Here is a 14,689-nt window from a genome sequence, read left to right on the forward strand (position 1 = left end):
AGGATTGAGACAGAATCGAGTGGGTTCTCCTTTGGTATGAGGTTATATCCTAAACTTTCAGAAATTAGAAATTTTGCGTCTAAATAGTAGGTTGGTGCATAAGTTCGTAGCGTTTTTGCATTTAATTTGGTATTCCCGTTCCAATGGGTTTATTTATCGAGTGTTGTTTTTATTTGTAGTTCACTGTTGCTATTTGAGTGTACATAATGTCATTTTGACGTAGTGTGTGGAGCTGTGGAAGCTGGAAAGTGGAGTGCCAAGTGGAGAAATCGGAACATTTCTGACAAGTTCTTCTGTTGGAGTTCAGTAGAGGGGTGACAGCAGCGGAGGCAGCCAGAAATTTTTGCTTCGTGTATAGGGATAATGCAGCTGGACAGAGCACGACAAGAAAATGGTTCCCTCGTTTTAATGGCTCTGAGCACTATGGGACTTAACTACTGCTGTCGTCAGTCCCCTAGAACTTAGAACTACTTAAACCTAACTAACCTAAGGGCGTCACACACATCCATGCCCGAGACAGGATTCGAACCTGCGACCGTAGCGGTCGCACGGTTCCAGATTGTAGCGCTTAGAACCGCGCGGCTACTCCGGCCGGCCCTCGTTTTAAGGAGGATCGTTTTGACATTAGTGACTCTCCACGTTCAGGAAGACCTTCAGAGTTTGATGAAGATCGTTTAAAGGCATTAATCCACAATTATCCGTGTCAGTGTAGTCGAGAAGTGGCAAATGTGATGAACTGTGATCATTCCACCATCGTGCGACATTTGCATGCAATGGGGAAGGTTCAAAAATCGGGAGCTTTGAAGCCAAAATCACAAAAATGAGCGGGTGGTTATATGTGCAGCTCTGCTTGCTCTTCATCGTGAATAATACCAACCATTCCTACCTATCCTGTATCGTTACCGTTGACGATAAATGGTATGTTTCTGCTAACGTTAGGAAAAGGAAGGAATGGCTGGGCCGAAACGAAGCTCCAGCTTCTTGTACAAAGACCTGCGCGCATCCACAAAAGATAGTGTTATGCATCTGGTGGAACAGCGACAGCGTGGAGTACTACGAATTGCTTCCCCGTGGTGTAACCATCACTGCTGACATTTATTGTCAACAATTGAGACGTCTTGCAGAGTCAGTCCAAGAACAGCGACCAGGAAGACGTGAGGTGCTGCTACTCCATGATAACGCCCGCCTGCATTTTGCTAGACTGACAAAAAACACTATACAGGAGTTGGCTTATTCACGTGATCTCAGGCCCTCACATTTTCACCTTTTCCGCTCTCTATCGAACAATCTTCAAGGAAGTTCCTTTCCAGATGAAAATGCACTCTGAAGACGGCTCGACGAAATGTTCACCTCAAAACCAAGTGATTTCTACAGTCGCGGAATTGAAAACTTATCGCAGCGTTGGCAGACTTGTAAATAGTGAAGGAGAATATGTTATTGATGACTAAAGTCTCTGTTATGTGTATATTTTATGTTTATTAAACGTGTGGAAAGACGCTACGAACTTACGCACCAACCCAATAGATAAGAGAACCCACAAATACCAGTAGGTGTCTCACCGTGTTCTTGAATCAGTGTGGTAAGAGACTGCGAACTGAGTGGTTTGGTTGGTTGTTGGTGAGCATATTTCCACTGTCGTGCACCCGTGAGTTTGCGATTTTGCGGTGGCTGATTTGAGAGGGCTGCATGTATTAAACTGGGGAAAACTGCTGTAGAACGGATGAAATTTTCAAGCAATCTTTTGTAAACACCGCTTTAGGTCAAACACAAAATTGGCTCTGAGCACTATGCGACATAACTTCTGAAGTCATCAGTCGCCTAAAACTTAGAACTAATTATACCTAACCAACCTAAGGACATCACAAGCATCCATGCCCGAGGCAGGATTCGAACCTGCGACCGTAGCGGTCGCTCGGCTCCAGACTGTACCGCCTAGGCCGGCCGGAGTGGCCGCGCGGTTCTAGGCGCTACAGTCTGGAGCCGCGCGACCGCTACGGTCGCAGGTTCGAATCCTGCCTCGGGCATGGATGCTTGTGATGTCCTCAGGTTAGTTAGGTTTAAGTAGTTCTAAGTTCTAGGGGACTGATGACCACAGCAGTTAAGTCCCATAGTGCTCAGAGCCATTTGAACCATTTTGTAGCGCCTAGAACCGCACGACCGCTCCGGCCGGCTGTCAAACACAAATTTACGACTTTTATAACCATTTCACAAACGAGTGAACATCGACCGGTAACGACCCTTCCGGTCTGCCGTCAACTGGCATTACACGAGAAAATGTTCAGGAAATTAGGGCTCTGATGTTAAAAGATCATCTATCCGTGCAACATCTTGGGCACAAGTTATGGTACAAACGAACGTATTATGTAAGAAGAGTTGAACATAAGAAGGGCTGTGGCAGAGTTGTTGCCACGACTGCTTCAAGATGATCTGACGCAACATCGCGCTGGAGTCTACGAGGATGCCAAACAGCAGCTTCAGGACATTCGAAACAGTCTTTCAAAGACTGTCATTCGTGACGAAAGTTTGCTTGCTGGGTATAACAGTGAAACTGAGCAACAATCTGCGCAATGAAAGTGTCGCCTCTTGCTTCGTCCAAAAAAAGCGTGACAGATACGACCACATACGGCAAACATTATTCAAGAATTTTTGACTTAAAACAAGGTGTCGGCTGTTCCCTACCTGCCGTACATGGACAGAATTAGCTGCGTGTGGCTTCTTCCTCTCTCACACCTCACACGATTAAAATCAAGGGGAAGGGACGAAGATCTGGTACAACGGAGGAGATTCAATAGCAGAGGGTAGTAAACAGCTTCCTAAGCTTTAATGGAATTGGCAAGAATCTCGTGTTTTTATTATTATTATTAGTAGTAGTAGTAGTCATCAAACCTCTGAGTGGTCCGATGTGACCGGCACACATTCGACGGTCGTGGTGACCGAGCGGTTCTAGGCGCTATAGTCTGGAACCGCGTGACCGCTACGGTCGCAGGTTCGAATCCTGCCTCGGGCATGGGTGTATCTGATATCCTCAGACGTCAAGTCCCATAGTGCTCAGAGCCATTGAACCATTTCTTGGCGCGAATTCCTCTCTTGTTGCAACCGCTTTATCTGAGAGTAGCAAGTACTTGCACTCGCCACCATCAAGTATTTGTTAAGTGTATTCCAGTCTCTGTCTTCTCCTATAATTTTTTTACCATCTACAGTTCCCTCCAGTATCATGGAAAATATTCCCTGATGTCGTAACACGTGTCCCTTTTTTCTTTATGTTCCTTTCTTCGATGATTCCTTGGATATTTTGACTGTTGTAGGTAAAACGTCACACACTGCAATCTTACGTTACGAAAACGGAATAGCGCTTTAGGTGACGTTTGCCGGGAGCCAGCACTGATCTGTAGTGCAGGTTCTGGTATACAGAGCCTGAAATTTATGAAAGATGCTTATGGAGATGGTCTTACGTCACGTGAGGAGGTTTCTGAGCCTACAGGGAATTCACGACCCTTTGTAGTAATAATTTTTACAAATGACTCGAACGAGAGAGGACTGTCGACACGCTGGGTCATTTACAGTTTGATGATTGACAGAATCTAGGAACAATAGGTGAAACGAAGATTCAACGTTAGCCACTTCGAACAAGTGTGATACCAGCGATATGTAAGGGGACTTCCTTTAATTTGTAGATGTATCCCCATGCGCTCAGTCCGTGGAATACTGCAGAGAGCTTTTTAATTTAATTAGAATTTTAGCTGGGTTTTCAGTGCTTCGTGTATTTCGTCCCACAGCTTTCCGTAATCAGCAGTTTGTTCGCGTTTATTTGATGAAGTCATAAATTGCATTTTCACAAGTAGAACTACCTCTTTCGTCACAGTTTACACAAATAGCATAGGGAGGGGGGGGGGGGGGGGTGGTGAGAGAAATGAGAGTGAAATTTGTGTGTGTGTGTGTGTGTGTGTGTGTGTGTGTGTGTGTGTGTGTGTGTGACGAAACTCCAGTGTAGATAAGAGTGTCCCTGTTCCACTAGACAGTGCCGAATCTCGTTACAACACAAAGTTATTGCGATTTAACGAAGTAGGTTCGTGCGAATTCTGGATGATTTCTTGTTGGAAAGTACAGTCAGAAACTTCACTAAACTTGTCGTATTAGATATTATATTCTAATTTTAATGACGTACTGTGCTGCAGTCATACGCATAATGAAAACGTTAATGTTAACACAGTGGTTTGAGACAGTAAGCTGCGTATATAATGAAAGCGTGCAAAAAATTACAAGGCACTCAGTTGCAAAAAAGATACCTGAACAGTTGATTAATAAATGCATGAAAGAAATTTATTATGTTTTTGTATTCGGTTGCAGTTCATACATTGCACATAATTTCCTGTAGGAATTTTGATAAAGTGTTTTGTTTTTTTGTTCGAGAAAACAGAGTTAATTCGATAAAGTGTCGGAATAACAGAATAAAAATTTCGGGATATAATTTTTTTTAAATAACTTATTGGGTTTCCTATGGCTTCGTACTGTTTTAAGATCGTAATAGGAAAAACAAAAAAAAATTGAAACCATTACACCAAAAGAATCTTTAGCCGACCTCTCTTACACGAATTTACAAAAAAAACTTAGATCGGGCAACGCAGGCGAAAGCTCTTAAAAACGAAATTCATTTTCTTTTCTAGATAGAAGGGTAAAAACTCTCGTAAGGGAACCTCGGCTTAGGGGTTTCGTAGTTCCCTAATTCACTCAAGGAGAATATAAGATTGGTTTCTTAGTCAATACTTCTACCGAATTCCTTTTCCATCTCTTTTTTTTTCAATTGAAGCACACGTTTCTTCTCTTATGACCTTAAAAATCCTTCCTTTAAGTGTCCTGTATGATCAAACAGTACTAAATGACGTTTCTTTTTTCACTGTTTGTTTGCTGTCTACATATTTTCTTATACCTCAGTTATTTGTGCCATATGTATGTTTTTTATGGGCATGTGCTGGTAAAATTTATTCTATGATTGTCGGTACTAAACCAACTCGGGAAAGAGTTGAGTCACGTAAGTACCAACATTAATAGTATTCTTTAGGCGCTAACGGAAATATATGCACCCGCTTAAGCAAGACAGAATTGTCGTCCATAACAGTCAGATGCAGTACTATTTTACAAAAAGTATCGACAGTCATTGGGAATAGACTGTTGTATTTGCTTCCTATTCTTCATATTCAGAGAGCATATGGTCTTAGAAACTTTTGTCCAGGAGGTACAAAAAATGGTTCAAATGGCTCTGAGCACTATGGGACTTAACATCTATGGTCATCAGTCCCCTAGAACTTAGAACTACTTAAACCTAACTAACCTAAGGACAGCACACAACACCCAGTCATCACGAGGCAGAGAAAATCCCTGCCCCGCCGGGAATCGAACCCGGGAACCCGGGCGCGGGAAGCGAGAACGCTACCGCACGACCACGAGCTGCGGACTTTGTCCAGGAGGAAGAACATTAATTTGCCGTTGTATAAAACTGGATCATCGTTTTTCATTATTCTAATCACTACCCGTTTGTGTGAGTCTGCCGCTATAAAAGCTACAGAAATAAGGCCCCCCTTCTTCAGTACCAAACAATTTCCATAATAAATTCTTAGTAATTAATATAATGTAGCGAGTACTACTTATGCACATGACTGCTTTGCGTATACCCAGTAGACGTTCGAAATATCGTATCGGCATCGTTTAAAAGATTACAGTTTCCATTCACCAAAGAAATGAGCATGAAACTAGATATTTCAAATTTTATTAAAGGACAGCGAATTTCTTCTGCGCTCCCTGCAGCAGTCGTCAGTTAGTAGAAAGTGTCTTACAACCACGTTCATACGACTATCGTAATGAAATGGATTATGTCTTAGATAAAATTCTGCTATCGCCACTTTGATTAATATCTGATGTCATTGTTTTCATAAGTGAATCAAATAAAAAAAAAATGTTTTATGTACGCTCAAAACGATTTCATTCAAGTTGACAGTGAATGTGAATACCGCATACTAACTCATACCTTAATTTAATTTATGTTATCTGCGCAATGATTTTTTTTTTCGTGGACTGTAGTGAAAACACCGTCGAGTCGACAACATTTCTGTAAGGTGTGTACGTTGTTTAGTTGCCAAACATGCTCTAATAGGCAAAGGCAAATTTGTGTATAGTCTCTGGATCAGAGGCGCTGATACTAGAAATAAACGAAGAACTTACGAAATAAATTAGAGCATCTGCTTTTCATCTTCGCTCGTAAGTAGTTGTTTACGCACAGACAAAATTGATCTATTCTCAACAGTGTTTGAGGTACAGCTGTTTGAGAATTGTGATAATGGAGATGCTGCTGATGTGAGTAATTTATTAGATGGTTCGTTGTCGATTTTATTACAAATTTACGTTTGTAGGTCATGTTGTAAAGCTTCACTGGATTTTGTGGGTCATGTAGACATGTACTGTGTAGTATACTCCGTGGGGGATGATAACAAAGGTAATATACAAAGCTCTAGTTACAATGTGTTTGATACGGCCGGTTTCGACCCTAGTTTGGGTCATCCAACGACATGTACGACAAGACTGCCACTGTTGGTCCTGCAACAACACTACCGATCCAACGACGTGGATAGGTTATACTGAGCGACTGTGTCACTGGTAGTGAGGAAGTTCATTACAGCCGTAGTGCTACCAAAAGAACATCCTGTAAGTAATTCACCAGCATGTTCTCCTGAAACTGCCACGTTAAGACTTTTGTGTACAAGACGTACACCAGTTATATAACTGGAAAACAACACTGAAATTCAGTCTACACGAAAGTGCTATGATTTTCATCTGCTCATGTTTGAAAGTTGCGACAGATATTTGCTACGTCACTGATTTATCAACAAACATATTCTGTAAAATCAATACGTCAGTGGTACTTTGTCAGTCATAAAATTCCTTCCAGCTTGCACCTCGAAGTGCTGTGTATGGTGGCGGTATATGGATACTGTCCCGCGTAACATAAGCGCCGGCACGTTGGCATGGACCGTAACCACAGAGAAGGCTGTGAGACGACGTCAGCCAATAGTACGCTGACTAGGACCGCACCACGACTGGAGCGGCCTCTAGCCGAAGAGAATATAAGTGCCGCTTCAGCCAACCTCGGCCACACTGGAAGACCGGCACCAGAAGACGCACTAGAAGAACACCACTAGAAGACGATCCGTCATCCTAACTGTTTACCTGAGACTTGTGCATATATTAATTGCTTGCATGGAAATTATATACAGGGTGGTCCATTGATCGCGACCGGGCCAAATATCTCACGAAATAAGCGTCAAACGAAAAAAACTACAAAGAATGAAACTTGTCTAGCTTGAAGGGGGAAACCAGATGGCACTATGGTTGGCCCGCTAGATGGCGCTGCCATAGGTCAAACGGATATCAACTGCGTTTTTTAAAAATAGGAATCCTCATTTTTTATCACATATTCGTGTAGTACGTAACTATTTAAAAAAACACAGTTGATATCCGTTTGACCTACGGCAGTGCCATCTAGCGGGCCAACCATAGAGCCATCTGGTTTCCCCCTTCAAGTTATACGAGTTTCGTTCTTTGTAGTTTTTTCATTTGATGCTTATTTCGTGAGATATTTGGCCCGGTCACTATCAATGGACCACCCTGTATAGCGAAGGACATTGATTATTTGTATGCCGCCAATAGCTTCAGTGTTATATGTATTGTCAATTAACTTTATTGTAATAAACTCCTTTAATATGATTTGCTTGTATGTTGTTTAGCTATCCGACAAAACAGCTCCCTAGGCGTCCTATATTACACGAGTGGGCGGGATCCCTCTGATAAAAAGCACCGGAAGTGAATCGCGCATCACACTCCTGTTTCGTAGAAATTCTCCTTCAGTCGTTGACTGAGCTGTGTTTTAATTTAGTGGTTTCGATACAACAGGGATATCGTGAAAGGAGACGTGTATTTATTTATTTATTTTGCTTTTAGGTGCGCAGTTTACAATTTCTCTCTCTTGCTTGCGCATTGTGCCTCCCCCCCCCCCCCTCTCTCTCTCTCTCTCTCTCTCTCTCTCTCTCTCTCTCTCTCTCTCACACACACACACACACACACACACACACACGTTAACAGGTAAAGCAAAACACTCTGTCCAGTGATAGCAGAATGTCAACAATGTCGGTGCTCGAGGCAGGGAAAGTAGTACTAGGAAGACATGATGAACAAATGTTTACCGATGCAACAAGTGCCGGAGGGTATTGGTTGTTTTTCTATACCAGAGCGTAGCAAAATATAACAAATTTTTTCATGCTAGGGATATTTAAACTGAAGTTTCAGAACTTCTACGTGTTACGATAAACGTAATACTGTACGGAGCTATGTTAGTATTGTGGCAACGTGATTTGCTCTCAAACAGTCTGTCTTGTAGTCGATAATTGTACGGACTCCGAAAGATGGGTAAACATTTGTTCGACACACATTCCTTACCCGAATCATGAGCTCGCACGCGTCCGGTATTTAAATTAGAAGCCTGCCAGAAATCGTAGAGAATGGAGCACGTGACAGTAATGTTTACCTTCAAAATGATTAGTATTACGGCATGTTACGATATGTCTTTCTTCCTCTTTTAACACTTGTATACAACTAACATTTGCTAATAGTTTTTCTTAGTAATTATATCTATTTCTAAATCTATTGTACTGTTCGAGTGCTACTTACTGCGAAGCACATGTTCGTGCGCACTGACACTCTGAGAATATCTGTGTGTCAGCAGATTGATGAATTATCCGTGGTGTGCTTGAGACATTCCGCAAATAATGGTGAACGCTTGGCGGTATTACGTCGGCGTGTCCAGTTCATCAGGAATTCCCCCGATGCGGCACGGGCCCTTGCTTAATACACGGCACGCTTGCCTCGCCCGATGATTACGCGCGGACTCAAATTACAGCGTTGGACGTCCAGGCTCGCACCCTGCCTCTTCCTAGCTGCCACAAGACGTCGCTGGCTTCGTCAAAGCCTCCCACCGGCCGAGCCAATTCTTACTTCGTTCGAGGCACCACAACGAAGCGACCGCAACAAAGGTCTTTAAAGTAACGTGCCGAAATTCTCCGAGCTACTGACCGCCGAAGAACGCGAGGGCTCCGTCGGCACGTTCCACTAGCAAACAGTGTTCTCGAGTGGTCACCGTGGTCCAGGTGGTTTATTTGCTAGTTTGAAGTTAAACTTAGCGTCTAAGACGATCTGTTCGACGTTTGAAGTGGGCGGCAGGACTATTACTTCATAACGCTGGTTGATTTCAGGTCGAAATGTAAAAGCAGAATTCCGATGCGTATCCGAGTGGATTAATATTCGCCTAGTTAGGAAACGTACGGAAATCAAATGTGGATCGATTTTTTAAACACAATTACTTTTTCAACTTCACCTGATGAGCTTATTATCTTGCCCATAATCCTACGATATGTCACAAAAGTAGTACCAACGTGAATGTAGCAATCGCTCGCAGAAATAGTAAATAGGTTTCTTGTCTCAACGATATTCCTACGAATTCTGCCCCAGATGGAAATGTCCTTCTTGGAATGTGGTTTAATTTGGCATAAATGGCGTAATACTCGGACCCTGGGCAAAAAAGGATTATCTTTGCTCGTAAATTTCTCTCGTAACATACTCTAATAAATTATAAACCTCCGTTTAATTCTCATTGCGGCACGTTCGTTGGAAGATGGGACATTACGTAGGACAAATCCATGACGCTTAGTTATGAAAAACTGAGAATATTCAGGTTCCAGGGTTGTAATTCACTTTATAATTCGATGTGAAAGGTATCTCAAAAAATTTGTTACCGTACAGTGTCAAAAATCGCCAAAGAAGTACTCTAACGAACGGTGGAGATATCATTGAACCCTGAAAGGGTGGATTTCACTTGAACCAATTATCCGTAAATGCGCATCCTCTGAGAGTCTTTCAAATATTTAGGAACTGCTGCTCTCTGGAAAGTAGTGGCTAGTTAAAGGAACTGTAGATGTAAAAATACTTCTCTATATTTCTCTTCATATTCTTTCCAGACTTGTCTTCCTTCATTTTCTTATATTATCCGTTCCTACAAGTTTTAATACCTACAACTGACAACTGGAAACAAATCCTGCAAGCGTGTTACATTTCTTCCTGCGTGAGTAGAATGTTCTCTAAAGAAAAGAAGAGTGAGAATCTTCGTGACGGTTGGAGCTGAATTACAAATCTAAGGTTCAATTGTATTGGTATCTTTTTGCGATAGCATTTTCGACAGAACTTTTATGTCCATTTGTCTGTAGCAATTAGTTGGTACCACACCTTCTCGGCAGCCCGTATAGGACAACATACAGGGTGATAATTATTGAACTATATGAAATCAAATCGTCCTAGCTTGTGAACGGTTTGCGTTAAGACGTTCAAAGTGCACGGTTGGCTGTGGGGCATGATGGGAAGTAGTATGTTGGTTTAGCGACGAAGCCCACTTTCATTTGGATGGGTTCGTCAGTAAGCAAAATGGCGCATTTGGGGGACTGAGAATCCGCATTTCGCGATCGAGAAGTCTCTTCACCCTCAACGGGTGACTGTGGTGTACAATGTCCAGTCACGGAATAATTGGTGCGATATTCCTTGATGGCACGTTGACTACGATTGGTTGACATACTTTCCGGATCAGAACACATGCGTCTCCTTTTTGTGGGGCTATATTAAAGACAAGGTGTACAGCAATAACCTCAAAAGCGTTGCTGAGCTGAAAACAGCCATTCAGGAGGTCATCGATAGCATCAATCATCAGACGCTTCAGCGGTTCATGAAGAATTTCGCTATTCGTCTGCGCCACATCATCGCCAATGATATCAGACGTATCAAACGTCATAACCTGAATCCGAATATCTTTAGTGACGTTTACATTTTGAATTAAGTGTGCGCACGCCGTAGTTTGTAACTAGTTTACGTTCTTTTTTCATATACTTCAATAATTGTCGCCCTGTAAATGCATAATCTGTCAAGCCTGTGTGAGGAGGTAAATTTTTAAACCGTTGCAAGGAATCGAAGCACTGATACTGAACCTTTTATAATTCAACATTGGATAGCGAAGAAGACAAAAAATACCGTACCAATAAGTACAGAGATAGAGACAGGTTAATCTCAGCAATTTGTTGGAATCAGTTGAGAACGATGTTTGTGATTATTCTTTTGTTAGAACCTAATTCTTCCCTATACTGTTTTCTGCGACAATCGAGGTTGCTTAAACTGGTAGTTACACTTAGAGATAAATTCATTTCTTTCTCAATCTAAACACTGTCTAGTTGTTGCACTAGTTTCCATTATAATTAAATAACCTACAAAAACTAGTCAACTAAAAAGATAAATTCCTGTAAATGAGGTAAATGTGTAATAACGACTACTTATTGTTACGCGTAGCATTGGCTCAAGTTTTACATAGTTAGTGTTCGCTACCTTTGAAAATATAAATAATCGATACGAAAGAAGAGCAAAGAGAGAATTTTAATATAAACAACTTGTTGCAATATTCTTTTAAGTCAACCATGCTAAATAAAAATACGTCTAACTTAATGTCGAGTGATAAGAGATGTAGCCTAAGAAAACAAGCTTGGAAACACTCATTAACGACAATTAAAATTACAGAGTACTGGGACGCCAGGATGAAATTAACACTTCAGTCCTATGAAATTCCACACCAGCTTACTTGGATTACGCGCGTCATTTAGCGAGTAGTTAGTGCAGGAAGGATAACGTCCCGCATTACTGGTGCTGGCGGCGGTAGTAGCCATGTGTACGACTCTGAAAGCCGAGACACCAGCTAGCGCACGGAGATTGTATTACCCCGAAATTATGCCTTCACCTGCTGAATGCTTCGTTACATCGCAAATGAACGCCACAGAACTACGTGGCCCCGATGCAGTTGGAACCACTGCCACGGACTGTCATTAATCAAATCGCCAGCCTGCATCATATTTGGTTAACTGTTCGCTATCCTCGTGCCGTCCTACGGCCCACAGTTCCACGCCAGTAGTCGCTGCCTTCCCTGCGATCACAGTGTTCATAATTCCTCGTCGTTCAGTCAAAATAAATTTCTTCGATTTTTAGGTATTGTAATAATTACAGAACTCGATGTGATTTACGCGAATTTGTTAATGATTTCGACCTGTTCACTCTGCAACATGGAATGTGCTTCGTCGTGGCGACCCATATACCGGGTGTCTATCCTACGGGTCGTCAGCACATTTTCTCTGGTGTTCCGAGAGATGTTTTCAATTTAGTTTTTGCTAGATATAGCTGGAGTCCACCCAAACAAATACTGCTCGTCATGTCATTCGTGTGAGGCGCGGCGTCAACGGAGAGCGCCGGTTTGTTTTAAATCGGAATTTTGTGTGTCCATTCGATTGAGCGGTACTAGATTAGCGTAGTGCGTCGATATGTCGGGAACAGTAAAACACGAAGAATAATCAGTACACCAGCAGCGAATTAGCAGCGCTTCTGCACGGCTGTAGCAGTCAGCGTGAGCCAGGGCGGCGTTGCGTTGTATTTGCGGGAGTACTGGTTATTCACGTTATACTGCCCCTGTTAATATTCATCGATAAAATTAATACTGCACAAGACTTGTTCGGGACGTTTCCGTCGAATGGGCTCGTAAGATTCCACTTTAAAAGTACGAGGGTCACTCCAAAAGAAATGCACACTATTTTTTTTAAAAAATACATCTTTTATTCTACATGTTTGAAAGTTTTACAGTATGTAGATACATCCTTTAGAAACAACATTTTCATTTCTCCACATAATTTCCATCCCTCTCAACTGTCTGGAACCAGCGCCTGTATACCCGCACGGTAAAATTCTGGACCAACCTGTTGGAGCCACTGTTTGTCAGCGTGCCAAAGGAGTCATCATCTTCAAACCTTGTTCCACGAAGAGAGTTTTTGATTTTCCCAAAGAGATGATATTCACATGGAGTCAGGTCAGGACCGTAAGGCGGGTGTTTCAGTGTTGTCCATCCGAGTTTTGTGATCGCTTCCGTGGTTTTTTGGCTGACATGTGGCCGTGCATTGTCGTGCAACAGCAAAACACCCTGCGTTAGCCGATGTGGTCGAACACGACTCAGTCGAGGTTGAAGTTTCTTCAGTGTCGTCACATATGCATCAGAATTTATGGTGGTTCCACTTGGCATGATGTGCACAAGCAAGAGTCTTTCGGAATCGAAAAAACACCGTAGCCATAACCTTTCCAGCAGAAGGTGTGGTTTTTAATTTTTTTCTTGGATGACTTTGCATGATGACACTCCATTGATTGCCTCTTCGTCTCTGGTGAAAAATGATGGAGCCATGTTTCATCACCTGTCACAATTCTTCCAAGAAATTCATCTCCACCATTCTCGTACTGTTCCAAAATTTCGCTGCATACAGTTTTTCTTGTTTCTTTGTGAGCCACTTTCAACATCCTGGGAAACCACCTGCACAAACCTTTTTTAACGCCAACAATTTCAGTATTCTGCAAACACCTCCTTCCCCTATCCCAATGTAGCGTGACAATTCGTTCACTGTGATGCGTCTGTCAGCAGTTACCAATTCGTTAACATTCTGCACATTGTCGGGACTGTGTGCAGTACGAGGCCTGCCGCTGCGAGGACAATCCTCAATATTGCCGTGCCCACTTTCATCATGTAACCTGCTTGCTCACCGACTAACTGTACTGCGATCGACAGCAGCATCTCCATACACCTTTTTCAACCTCTTGTGGATGTTTTCACAGCACAGGAATTCTATGACAGCACGTTGCTTCTGACGAACGTCAAGTGTAGCAGCCATCTTGAAGACATGCTGTGACGGCGCCACTCACGGGAACAGGTTGAACTAAGATTGAAACAAGCGGGAAGGATGTATCTACACACCGTAAAACTTTCACACATGCAAAATGAAAACTGTATTTTTACAAAAATAGTGTGCATTTCTTTTGGAGTGACCCTCGTAATTTTGCTTGTTGTGAGAAACAAACCGATGCTTTCCACCGACACTGGGCGTCGCATCTACATCTTCATCTACATGTGCATTCACATACATACTCCGCAAGCCACCGTACGGTGCGTGGCGGAGGGTACACTGCTCCACAACTAGTCGTTTCTTTACTTGTTCCACTCGCAGATAAAACGAGGGAGAAAAGACGCTCTACTCCGTGTGAGCCCTAATTTCTCGTATCTTTTCTTCGTGGTCCTTATGCGAAATGTATGTTGGCGGTGTTACGGCGTAAAGTCAAGCGCCAGCATGACAGTCGGGAACGATAGAGCAGAGACGGCTGTGAGAAGTCAGCCACTATCACGCTGACTGACCCCCTTCCAGGACGACAACGCGACAGCAGCGGCCCAATGTGAAGAGGACATAAGCGCCGCGCCCGACTGGTCGCGGCCCAGTTCAGTTGTAGCTTCAAGATGAGCGATTTGGATGGAAGCGTCAACGATAGTTACTTCGCTTGTACTGTGTATGTAGCACCGACTTGTAATTGTTTATACTGAAGATGATTACTTATTTTGTATATCGCCCTTTGCTTGCGACACTTCTGTGTAATTGCAAAGTATTCTTTCTTTTCATTTTGTAATAAAACTCATTAATACGACTTGTTTGTTTGAATGTTGTCTAGCGATCCGAGTAAGCAGGTTTCCTAGACACCCTAT

General features: G+C 42.6%; 1 protein-coding gene across 1 annotated transcript in view; it reads left to right on the forward strand.

Annotated features, from left to right (window-relative positions):
• Positions 1-14,689, forward strand: part of LOC126183923 (dystrophin, isoforms A/C/F/G/H-like) — a gene marked incomplete at its 5' end in the record, with an annotated part of 927,096 nt that overhangs the window by 853,940 nt on the left and 58,467 nt on the right. The gene's annotated exons all lie outside the window — the stretch shown is intronic.

This window comes from Schistocerca cancellata, chromosome 4 (genome assembly GCF_023864275.1).
Source record: "Schistocerca cancellata isolate TAMUIC-IGC-003103 chromosome 4, iqSchCanc2.1, whole genome shotgun sequence".
In the NCBI taxonomy this organism is placed as follows: domain Eukaryota; kingdom Metazoa; phylum Arthropoda; class Insecta; order Orthoptera; family Acrididae; genus Schistocerca; species Schistocerca cancellata.